This window comes from Vicia villosa, linkage group LG2, assembly GCF_029867415.1.
Source record: "Vicia villosa cultivar HV-30 ecotype Madison, WI linkage group LG2, Vvil1.0, whole genome shotgun sequence".
Lineage (NCBI taxonomy): Eukaryota > Viridiplantae > Streptophyta > Magnoliopsida > Fabales > Fabaceae > Vicia > Vicia villosa.
Genome location: NC_081181.1, coordinates 40,387,329 through 40,398,819, shown reverse-complemented (window position 1 = coordinate 40,398,819; position 11,491 = coordinate 40,387,329). Strand labels below are relative to the sequence as shown.

At 37.4% G+C, this 11,491-nt stretch overlaps 1 long non-coding RNA gene across 2 annotated transcripts in view; it reads right to left on the bottom strand.

Annotated features, from left to right (window-relative positions):
* Window positions 1-674: 674 nt before the first annotated feature.
* Window positions 675-11,491, bottom strand: part of LOC131646093 (uncharacterized) — a 49,175-nt gene continuing 38,358 nt past the window's right edge. The window contains exons 3-4 of one of the 2 annotated variants that reach the window (XR_009297289.1): window positions 1,004-1,446; window positions 675-920 (exon numbers count right to left, since the gene is read on the bottom strand). This is a non-coding gene — a long non-coding RNA (uncharacterized LOC131646093). The remainder of the gene's footprint in view (window positions 921-1,003; window positions 1,447-11,491) is intronic. The other variant, XR_009297290.1, reaches the window with a different exon arrangement.

The following is an 11,491-nucleotide window of genomic DNA, read 5'->3' as shown; positions in this document are numbered from 1 at the left end:
AAAAAGAGAATGGTCTAAAAGAATTAAGTTTAATAATATTTATTAAAGTTTAGACTATGAGTGAAAATATAAAAAATGCAAAGTTAGTATTACAAGTCACATAAGTTTTAATTTTATTTCTTTAATTGTAAAAAAAAAAAAAAACTTGTGTGTTCGCTTGAATTTTGATATGATTACCCGTGTATTCGCACGGTACGTCCATACGGATACTGGTGTGATACACACATTTTTGTTTTCAAAATATAATAAAAGTGTAAATAAAAAAACAAAATACTTTTATTAAAATAGTTTATTATTTTAAAAGAAAGAGATTTTAAAAATAAAATAGTTTTATTAAAATAGTTTATTATATCAATAATATATTTTAATTTTCATAATTTAGCTTAAAAAATTTTGTATTTTAAAATGAACTGATGCAATTGAACTTTGAAAGGGGACACCCATCTTTTGGTACAATAATTGTTCAGGCATGTTATTTATGTTAACATGCACATATTCTTGCCTCACACATGTTAAATGAATGATTAGATATATCAAACATAACTTCAATAGCAAAATACATCATGTTGCTTGCGATTGTTGTACCATAGCTTCATCAGATTAAATAGCATATGATTAAATAGGTTGTCTGTGTCCATAGCTTTATCATATTAAATAAAGTTAAAGTTCTCCTCGTGAAATATAATGACTTCTACATTTGTCAGATCACATAATACAACAGATTCCTACAAAATTTGATTAGTACCATTTCTCTAAAGAAAAAATTTAAATACTCCTATCTCTTTGGACATTATCTGTTTCACTCATGCAGACTTCAACTTGGACGATGTAAAAGCAAGATAGGAAAGAATCCAGTGTCCGAAAAACATGGTAAAAGCTCCCAAAAGGCCAAGTATTTTGAGTGTGTTAAATAGGTCCAGCTGAACATGAAAAAAATGACAGAGTAAGTACTTCGGGTGTTTGACCTTCAACAATATGAATGTAGTAAACTCTAGAATCATACCAATACAGTACAAGAAGTTTTCTGCAGCTACCATTTGTCTGAAACCATCTCACAGGTTTCATTTCCGGAATCGACATAAGCCCCATGACAACAAACAGGAGAAGTGAGAAATATATGTCGGCCACTTTGATTGTTGATCCTGAATAACAGTCGAGTTGCTGCGACCGTTAAGGATGAACAAAGAATCAGCATGGATTAAATCATAGGTTCTTGGATAAGTAGACATTGCTTCACACCTATCAAACAATTGCAGCAGACCATTCGTACATACATATCAACACACATAATGTACCGACATACTTACCAGCTCCAAACTAATGATGATCAGTTCACCATATCATCGACCGTTCTCATGACGAAGTCTCTGCTCCGTACCCACCATAAATGCACCATACGAAATCAGACCAGAAAATTAGAACAAACAACATTTCTAAACTAATAACCTGCAGCATAAGCCGAGGCTCATCTGTATAATGGAAGCGAGCCAAATATTGGAATACCAAAGCCGTGTAACTTGTTAGAAGAATTATGAGTAACATTGAGAAGCAGAAATTGAGTCAAGAATTGGAAGGAAATCCAACAGAAAAAAGCTTGCACATTGTCATACCCCAATTTTTGACCCTAAGATCATACATCAATTGCATTCAATCATCAATCAAGAGCACCATTGTGAAGCTTTATCTTTGATACTGTGATTATCTCTGAGGGGAATTATCGAGCATTTATAGCCTTTTATTTGTTTATACTAACCAAAAATCAAAAAAATATATGTTTTTTCCCTTTTGTTTATATTTTACAGGTAAAAGATCTGGCAAAAATCAAAACAGTGCAAGAAAACAATTTTTGAAAATTTGAAGGTGGAAATCGATTTACCCCTGTGGGAAATCGATTTCCTGTGCGCAAAATTCAAAAAAATATAAGGAGGGAAGCTTGACATCATTTTGGCACCTTTTTATTTGATCATTTTACCAATTTTCCACCTCATCAAAATTAACCCCTTCATTAAACCCAATTAAACCCCATTTTACCATTTTTACCATTTAAATGCCACTTTAATTACCAATTAAACACAAGTTAATTACCAAACACAAAAAGACCAAACTACCACTACTCTTGCTCCAATTCTATAAATAGAGACCCCTACTCTCTCATTTCTCAAGCTTTGAGAGCCAACAAACCCCTGAAGGATAGAAAAACACTTAGAAAGGGGGGGTTTGAATAAGTGTAGCTTTAAAAACTTGACCGATAAAAATAAATTGCACAGTTATTTTTATCCTGGTTCGTTGTTAACTAAACTACTCCAGTCCACCCCCGCAGAGATGATTTACCTCAACTGAGGATTTAATCCACTAATCGCACGGATTACAATGGTTTTCCACTTAGTCAGCAACTAAGTCTTCCAGAGTCTTCTGATCACACACTGATCACTCCAGGAACAACTGCTTAGATACCCTCTAAGACTTTCTAGAGTATTCTGATCCACACGATCACTCTAGTTACAACCTGCTTAGATAACCTCTAAGACTTCCTAGAGTATTCTGATCCACACGATCACTCTAGTTACAACCTGCTTAGATAACCTCTAAGACTTCCTAGAGTATTCTGATCCACACGATCACTCTAGTTCCTTACAACTTAATGTAATCAAATCTAAGAGTATTACAATTGCTTCTTAAAAGCTATAATCACAAACTGTGATATTTCTCTTATCGTTTAAGCTTATTCTCACTAATATATTACAACAGCAATGTAGTGAGCTTTGATGAAGATGAAGATTCTGAGCTTTGAATAGAACAGAGTTTCAGCAAGTTAATATGAGTTGTTTTGTTCAGAATCGTTAACCTTGCTTCTCATCAGAACTTCATATTTATAGGCGTTGGAGAAGATGACCGTTGAGTGCATTTAATGCTTTGCGTGTTCCGTACAGCATCGCATTTAATGTTATACGCTTTTGTCAACTACCTCGAGCCTTGTTCACACTGTGTCTACTGACGTTGCCTTTAATAGCTTCTAACGTTCCTTTTGTCAGTCAGCGTAGCCTGCCACATGTACTTCCTTCTGATCTGATGTTTGTGAATACAACGTTTGAATATCATCAGAGTCAAACAGCTTGGTGCAAAGCATCTTCTGATCTTCTGACCTTGAAGTGCTTCTGAGCGTGATACCATCAGAACTTCAGTGCTTCTGATCTCATGTTCTTCTGATGCTTCCATAGACCCATGTTCTGATTCTGCTTCGACCATCTTCTGATGTCTTGCCAGACCATGTTTTGATGTTGCATGCTGAACCCTTTGAGACAAAGCTTCTGAGCGCTGAATTATGCATACTCTTTATATATTTCCTGAAAAGGAAATTGCATTGGATTAGAGTACCATATTATCTTAAGCAAAATTCATATTATTGTTATCATCAAAACTAAGATACTTGATCAGAACAAATCTTGTTCTAACAATCTCCCCCTTTTTGATGATGACAAAAACATATATAAATGATATGAATTTGCGATCAGAAAGAGCAGACGACAAAAGACAAATTACACAGCTATAGCATAAGCATGTGAATATGTCTCCCCCTGAGATTAACAATCTCCCCCTGAGATAAATAATCTCCCCCTGAAATAAATACTCGAAGAACTTTAATAAAAGACTTCCCTGATTATTTCGGTAGAGACGATCACATAAGCTTCTGTCTTCAGAGAATTCATAGCTTCTGACTTCTGCTTCCATTGGACAGCTTCAGAACTTGAATTTCTTTAGATCCCTAGAACACTCATAGCTTCTGATTCCTGCTTCCATTTAGGACAGCTTCAGAACTTGAATTTCTTTAATCTTCAGAACATTCACAGCTTCTGATTTCTGCTTCTATTTAGGACAGCTTCAGAACTTGAATTTCTTTGATCTTCAGAACATTCACAGCTTCTGATTTCTGCTTCCATTTAGGACAGCTTCAGAACTTGAGTTTTCTGGATCTTTAGAACATTCACAGCTTCTGATTTCTGCTTCCCTCGGATAGCTTCAGAGCTTTGAATTTCTACCAACATCACTTCATGCTAGATTTGTATCAGAACATTGTTGAATGTACCAGAGCATCATCAGAGCATCTCTACATCCTGAAATGTTACAGAACAAAAACTAAACGACAAAAGTCAGCATGAACGAGTCAGAACATAAAATGTATATTAGAATACATGATATGTATCAGAGCCATATAGGCTAAAGTAATGTATCAGAGCAAATAGAATTTTGTCAGAGCAAATAGACAAATATGGATCAAATTCTATTATCAGTGCTTCTGATTCTGAAGCTTGACAGCACTCAGCTTGCTTCAGTTTCCATGAGCTTATTCTTTTTACAGAATAACGCTTCTTATGGTTTTGCTTCTTGTGTGCTTTGAAGATTCTCTTCACTTCTTTATACCTGCAAAACACTTAAACCATATAGAACTTGCAGTTCTTGTTAGTGAAAGCAACTGATTAAATCAAATCATTTATCACATATTTCTCCCCCTTTTTGTCATATCATCAAAAAACAGAAAAGATTCAGAGACAATCAAAAAGAAACACACGGAGGAAGAAGATGATTTCATTGAAGTTCAAACATCAGGTACAGAAGTGCATGAAGATAAGTAAGATCAGATGCACAAAAACAGATGCAACGAAAAGAAAGAAACAACACAGACTCAATCTAAGATGGCCCTAGCCTTGACAGGATCTTGGCCAGCATCTCTTGAACCTCATTGTTGTGTCCATCTTGCCTCACCATGAAAGCTCTAAACTCAGCATTGAGTGAGCTTTGCTCATCCTGTCTCTTCTGAATTTCTTCCAGAGTCCTTGCAAGACGAGAAGATTTATCAGAAGAAGCTTCACCGCTTTCAACCACAGGAATAGCAACTTGATCTGTAGCTTCCATGGATAGATCATTTGCAGGGATTTCCTCAACAGGATCTGATTCAGCAACATGATCTTCAACATCTGCTTCTTGCATAGAAGCATCTCCATATTCTGCAGCAAGAATTTCCGAGTCTCCATTTTCAAGTGCCTGAAGAATGGCAGCTAGATTCCTGGGAGCAGAAGGACCTTCAACTTCTGGTGGGTCAACAACTTCTGGAATGACCAAGCTTGGGTCTTTCTCAGAAGGGTTTTCCCTCAGATAGTTAAAGAGAGTCTTGAAGTCTCCGAGCAGAATAGGATAATCAGGAATAAAGATAACAATATCCCTGCATGGATTTGCTTCCATTTCAGCAGCCAGTCTTAATTGTTCCATCTCATCCAAGAAGGGCTTCTCTTCCAACAGATGTCTTCCTTTGAGACTAGCAAACCAGAAGTCTTCATAATTCCTCAGAATTCCACGAGGCCGTGGGGCAGCAGCCACTAGTCTTTTCTGTACTCCCATTGCTTCTTCTTGAAACACCTTGCGAAATCTTTTCCAGATATTTCTTGTAGAAACATCATTCAGACCATTTAGGAAGGCTTCCTTCAGAAGGTCTAAGCCATTGATTACCTCATATCTGAAAAGTTCCAGGTAGGTAGAGAGTTCAGGTTCAGGCGGATTGAGGGTGAATTTGTAGTCCGGGTAGAGAGGACAAAAGGGTTTTGATTTTCTGGTAGGTAAGGGATGGGATACAGAAGGTGGAGGTGCGGTGGATGAGGAGGAGGGAATAACTGAGAGAATGATTGATGAGGATGGATTATTTGTAAAGGGAATTGGTGAGAAAGTCCTATCAGAAAGAGTTGGGGGAAGAATATTTAGAGGAGTGGGATTTAGAATGGGAGAGGAGGAGGTTGATGGAGAAGGATTTGGTAAGGTGAAGTTTATTTTTGGTTCAGATGGAGGTGATTGGAAGGATGGTTTAGGGACAGAGGGAGGTGGAGTAAAAACCTGCCTGGAGATTTGCACAGAAGAAGAAGATCTGGTTCTGCGAAAGGAATCTCTAATCCTTTTCTCCCTTCGTTCTTCAGAGTCCACCTTGTCAGGATCAAAGGTGACTCTCAACTTCTTGGCTTCCTTAGCCTCATCTTCTCGGGCTTTTCTTTTAAACCTAGCCTTTTGTTCCTTCTGATCCTTCTTCAAAAGGTCAGCCTTGGACGGAAGTACTCTGCCACGGATCCAAGCAGGATCAATATCTGATTGCTTCCTAACACAATCTTCCAGGTAAGACTTGACAACCTGATGCAGTTCTTCTTGAAACAAGGAGGCAAAACCTTCAACAGCAACTCTTCTTGAGAGAATGTCAGGAAAACTTGAGCACACAGAAGGTACATTTTGAATGAGTTCTAATCTGAACAAATACACACCATTGAAAATGGGACCTTGAACTACTCCAAGCAAATGGGATGCATTGAGTTTTCTGATGGAGTCCAGCACTTTGCTTTCAATAAGAATGTCTGAAATCATTCTTCCAAACGGAATAGTCGTTCTTGAAAGATGAGGGTACTTCGCCCTTTCCTCTTCTCTTGACTCAAAGATTGAAGTCTTCAGATTCTCAAACAGAATATGAGAAATGTTGATCTCAGTCTTTTTGCCAATGCAGAAAAGAGTGTGCTTGTGATCTGGACTGATGTAAGAAGAGGAGAGCATCCTTTTTCTGTGGTGAAGAGAACCCAGAATAATCTCAGCCCATACTCTATAAAATGGCCTCAAGGTGCCTGTGTTATTCGAGTCAATCCCAGAAGACTGAGAGATTTGTTTTTCAACTATCGACCAATCAACAGATGCATGTCGAAAACCAGACCAACCTTCTTCATCATTCAGATTGTATAGCTTCCTGATCAGTTTTTCAGAGATAACCACTTCATGCCCTAGCACGAATGAAATGATGGCCGTTGGGGTAACCGTTGCATGTACCCAGAAATCCTTCACAAGATCAGGATAAATTGGACCAACCAATCTATTAAGGTACTTGGACCATCCTTGCTCAAGGATTCTTGCATCACACTTAAAGCCATTTGCTTTAAGATTGTTTAAGTCCACAGCAGTTTCACATAAAACCTCCAAGTCCTTCGTGGGTATCAAGCAAGTTTTCAAAGGAGCATATTCATAATTTCGTAGAAGGATTTGTGAAGAAGTAAGTTTTTCTTTTGAGGAAGATGAACAAGAGGAAGAGTTCATGATGATTATGCCGTAAGATCAGAACAAAGACTAGGGTTTGTAAAAAAAAAAAAAAAACAGATGCAGCGAAAAAAAAGATGTAGCACAAAATAGAGAGAAGGAGAAAAGAATGAAGTTGAAGCGGGCTATTTAAAAGATTTGAAAATAATTAAATCATTTTGCATTAAATGAGAAATGACATTAGGAGAGATAGCATGGTAAATGAAATGATTTAATACAGTTACCTAGGTCGGCGTCTTTTCAACTGCACGCTTCGTACTGACCGTAGAGACACGTGTTCATCATCAGATAATGGATGACAGGTGTGAAATATTCAATAGGCTTTACGCCTTCTGATTCCGATCACTGCTTCTGAATTGATCAAGTTTCTCTTCTGGAAACACTCCTTCTGAAGTGTGCTGATGTAAATTTGAATGATCTTCTGATCCATTATTTCTGATATACATAGTTTCTGGAGATTCACTTCTTTGTTCTGCAGCTTCTGATAAGACAAAACTGTATCTGCAGAAATTCTTAAGCTGCTTTGTTTCATCGGAACCAAGTTTATCATCAAACCAGATATTGATTGATTCTTCTACAATCAATGTTTCAATATTGTATATTCTGTAGCATTTAGAGCATTCAGAATAATCAAGAACGAAACACCATTGCTTTAGAAACAAACAAAACAGATGGTTCCAAGACTAATAAACTTTCTTTTCTGATCTCCTACGAACATAGTTTCTTCAACAGATTTAAGTACCAGAACTTGGAAGACAGTCCTTCTTCCCTTCAAGTGTTGAGACCAACTTGGGTCCAGGTGACATGACATGTTGACTTTTATCTTCTTTGTCGCCAAGAGAATCTGCAAAAGAAATAGTCTTTTTCTTTGGTACCCACATCTTCTTGGGTCCTTTCTTGTTAGTTCTCCTCAAGTTCTGATTGAACTTAGGTTTAACATTGTAAGCAGAAGGAGGAACAGCATGATAATTCTTAATATGAGTTTCATGATATTTCCTAGGTTGTGTCACATGCTTTTTGGTGTGTGTTATGTGAAAACTTTGAGCATGTGAAGTGTGCCTAATATCATGGGAGTGGCCATACTTGAACTGATCATACAATGGCTTGTATGTGATTTTCATTTCATCAACAGGTTCAAGTTTGTATGGGGTTTCACCCTCAAAACCAATGCCGACTCTTTTGTTTCCAGACACAGCATATATCATAGAAGCTAGCTGACTTCTGCCAATACTTCTAGATAAGAACTTCCTGAAACTTAAATCATATTCTTTCAGAATATGGTTTAGACTAGGAGTGGATTTTTCTGAATCAGAAGGAGATCCAACATTATTGGATAATTTTAAAAGTTTTTCTTTTAATTCAGAATTCTCCAACTCAAGCTTCTTTGTTTCAAATTCAAATAGCTTTTTCAGCTTTTTGTATTTGAGACTAATCTGAGACTTGAATTCCAGAAGTTCTGTTAGACTGGAAACTAACTCATCTCTAGTAAGTTCAGAAAATACCTCTTCAGAATCTGATTCTGATGTAGATTCTGATCCGTCATCTTCTGTCGCCATCAGCGCACAGTTAGCCTGCTCATCTTCAGAGTCTGAATCATCTTCTGACTCATCCCAGGTTGCCATAAGACCTTTCTTCTTATGAAACTTCTTCTTGGGATTTTCCTTCTGAAGTTTTGGACATTCATTCTTGAAGTGTCCAGGCTCATTGCATTCATAGCACATGACCTTCTTCTTGTCAAATCTTCTGTCATCAGAAGATTCTCCACGTTCAAATTTCTTTGAACTTCTGACGCCTCTGAACTTCCTTTGCTTGTTCTTCCAGAGTTGATTTAGCCTTCTGGAGATCAAGGACAGTTCATCTTCTTCTTCAGATTCTGATTCTTCAGGATCTTCTTCTCTAGCCTGAAAAGCGTTAGTGCATTTCTTGATATTGGATTTTAATGCAATAGACTTACCTTTCTTTTGAGGCTCGTTTGCATCCAGTTCAATTTCATGACTCCTCAGGGCACTGATTAGCTCTTCCAAAGAGACTTCATTTAGATTCTTCGCAATCTTAAATGCAGTCACCATAGGACCCCATCTTCTGGGTAAGCTTCTGATGATCTTCTTTACGTGATCAGCCTTGGTGTATCCCTTGTCAAGAACTCTCAATCCAGCAGTAAGAGTTTGAAATCTTGAAAACATCTTTTCAATGTCTTCATCATCCTCCATCTTGAAGGCTTCATATTTCTGGATTAGAGCAAGAGCTTTAGTCTCCTTGACTTGAGCATTTCCTTCATGAGTCATTTTCAAGGACTCATATATGTCATAGGCCGTTTCCCTGTTAGATATCTTCTCATACTCAGCATGAGAGATAGCGTTCAGCAAAACAGTTCTGCATTTATGATGATTCCTGAAAAGCTTCTTCTGATCATCGCTCATTTCTTGCCTTGTCAGCTTTACGCCACTGGAATTTACCGGATGTTTGTAACCATCCATCAGAAGATCCCATAGATCACCATCTAGACCAAGAAAGTAACTTTCCAGTTTATCTTTCCAGTATTCAAAGTTTTCACCATCAAATACCGGCGGTCTAGTATAACCATTGTTACCGTTGTGTTGCTCAGCAGAGCCAGATGTAGATGTAGACTTTGCAGTTTCATCAGCCATCTTTTACTGAAGCGTTTTTCTCTTCCTGAATCTTTTCTAAACACGGTTAAGTGCTTGCACCTTAGAACCGGCGCTCTGATGCCAATTGAAGGATAGAAAAACACTTAGAAAGGGGGGGTTTGAATAAGTGTAGCTTTAAAAACTTGACCGATAAAAATAAATTGCACAGTTATTTTTATCCTGGTTCGTTGTTAACTAAACTACTCCAGTCCACCCCCGCAGAGATGATTTACCTCAACTGAGGATTTAATCCACTAATCGCACGGATTACAATGGTTTTCCACTTAGTCAGCAACTAAGTCTTCCAGAGTCTTCTGATCACACACTGATCACTCCAGGAACAACTGCTTAGATACCCTCTAAGACTTTCTAGAGTATTCTGATCCACACGATCACTCTAGTTACAACCTGCTTAGATAACCTCTAAGACTTCCTAGAGTATTCTGATCCACACGATCACTCTAGTTACAACCTGCTTAGATAACCTCTAAGACTTCCTAGAGTATTCTGATCCACACGATCACTCTAGTTCCTTACAACTTAATGTAATCAAATCTAAGAGTATTACAATTGCTTCTTAAAAGCTATAATCACAAACTGTGATATTTCTCTTATCGTTTAAGCTTATTCTCACTAATATATTACAACAGCAATGTAGTGAGCTTTGATGAAGATGAAGATTCTGAGCTTTGAATAGAACAGAGTTTCAGCAAGTTAATATGAGTTGTTTTGTTCAGAATCGTTAACCTTGCTTCTCATCAGAACTTCATATTTATAGGCGTTGGAGAAGATGACCGTTGAGTGCATTTAATGCTTTGCGTGTTCCGTACAGCATCGCATTTAATGTTATACGCTTTTGTCAACTACCTCGAGCCTTGTTCACACTGTGTCTACTGACGTTGCCTTTAATAGCTTCTAACGTTCCTTTTGTCAGTCAGCGTAGCCTGCCACATGTACTTCCTTCTGATCTGATGTTTGTGAATACAACGTTTGAATATCATCAGAGTCAAACAGCTTGGTGCAAAGCATCTTCTGATCTTCTGACCTTGAAGTGCTTCTGAGCGTGATACCATCAGAACTTCAGTGCTTCTGATCTCATGTTCTTCTGATGCTTCCATAGACCCATGTTCTGATTCTGCTTCGACCATCTTCTGATGTCTTGCCAGACCATGTTCTGATGTTGCATGCTGAACCCTTTGAGACAAAGCTTCTGAGCGCTGAATTATGCATACTCTTTATATATTTCCTGAAAAGGAAATTGCATTGGATTAGAGTACCATATTATCTTAAGCAAAATTCATATTATTGTTATCATCAAAACTAAGATACTTGATCAGAACAAATCTTGTTCTAACAACCCCTTGCAATTTCTCTCCTCATCCCTACCAAATTCACCAAAGCTCTTTGTTCTTTCATAAAGTTTGTGAGTCACACCTTGAACCTCACAAACTTTGAGCTAAGCCACCTTTCATTTCACTCTTTTTCTTCAATTGTTGAGAGATCAAGATTTGTGTTGGTGATTATTGAAGTGGATCTAAGCTTTGTTCAAGAATTGGTAATTTTCATCATCCTTTTTCATCTACCATAATGTGATTCTTTGTTGCTTGTGTTCAATGCATCTTTGATGCTATATTGGTCCTATTTGATGGTGATTTGATGGAAAATTCGTGCTCCAATGGATATGTGATCATAAGGTGTTTGTATGTTTGCCTAACTCAAGTTTTATAGTTCAT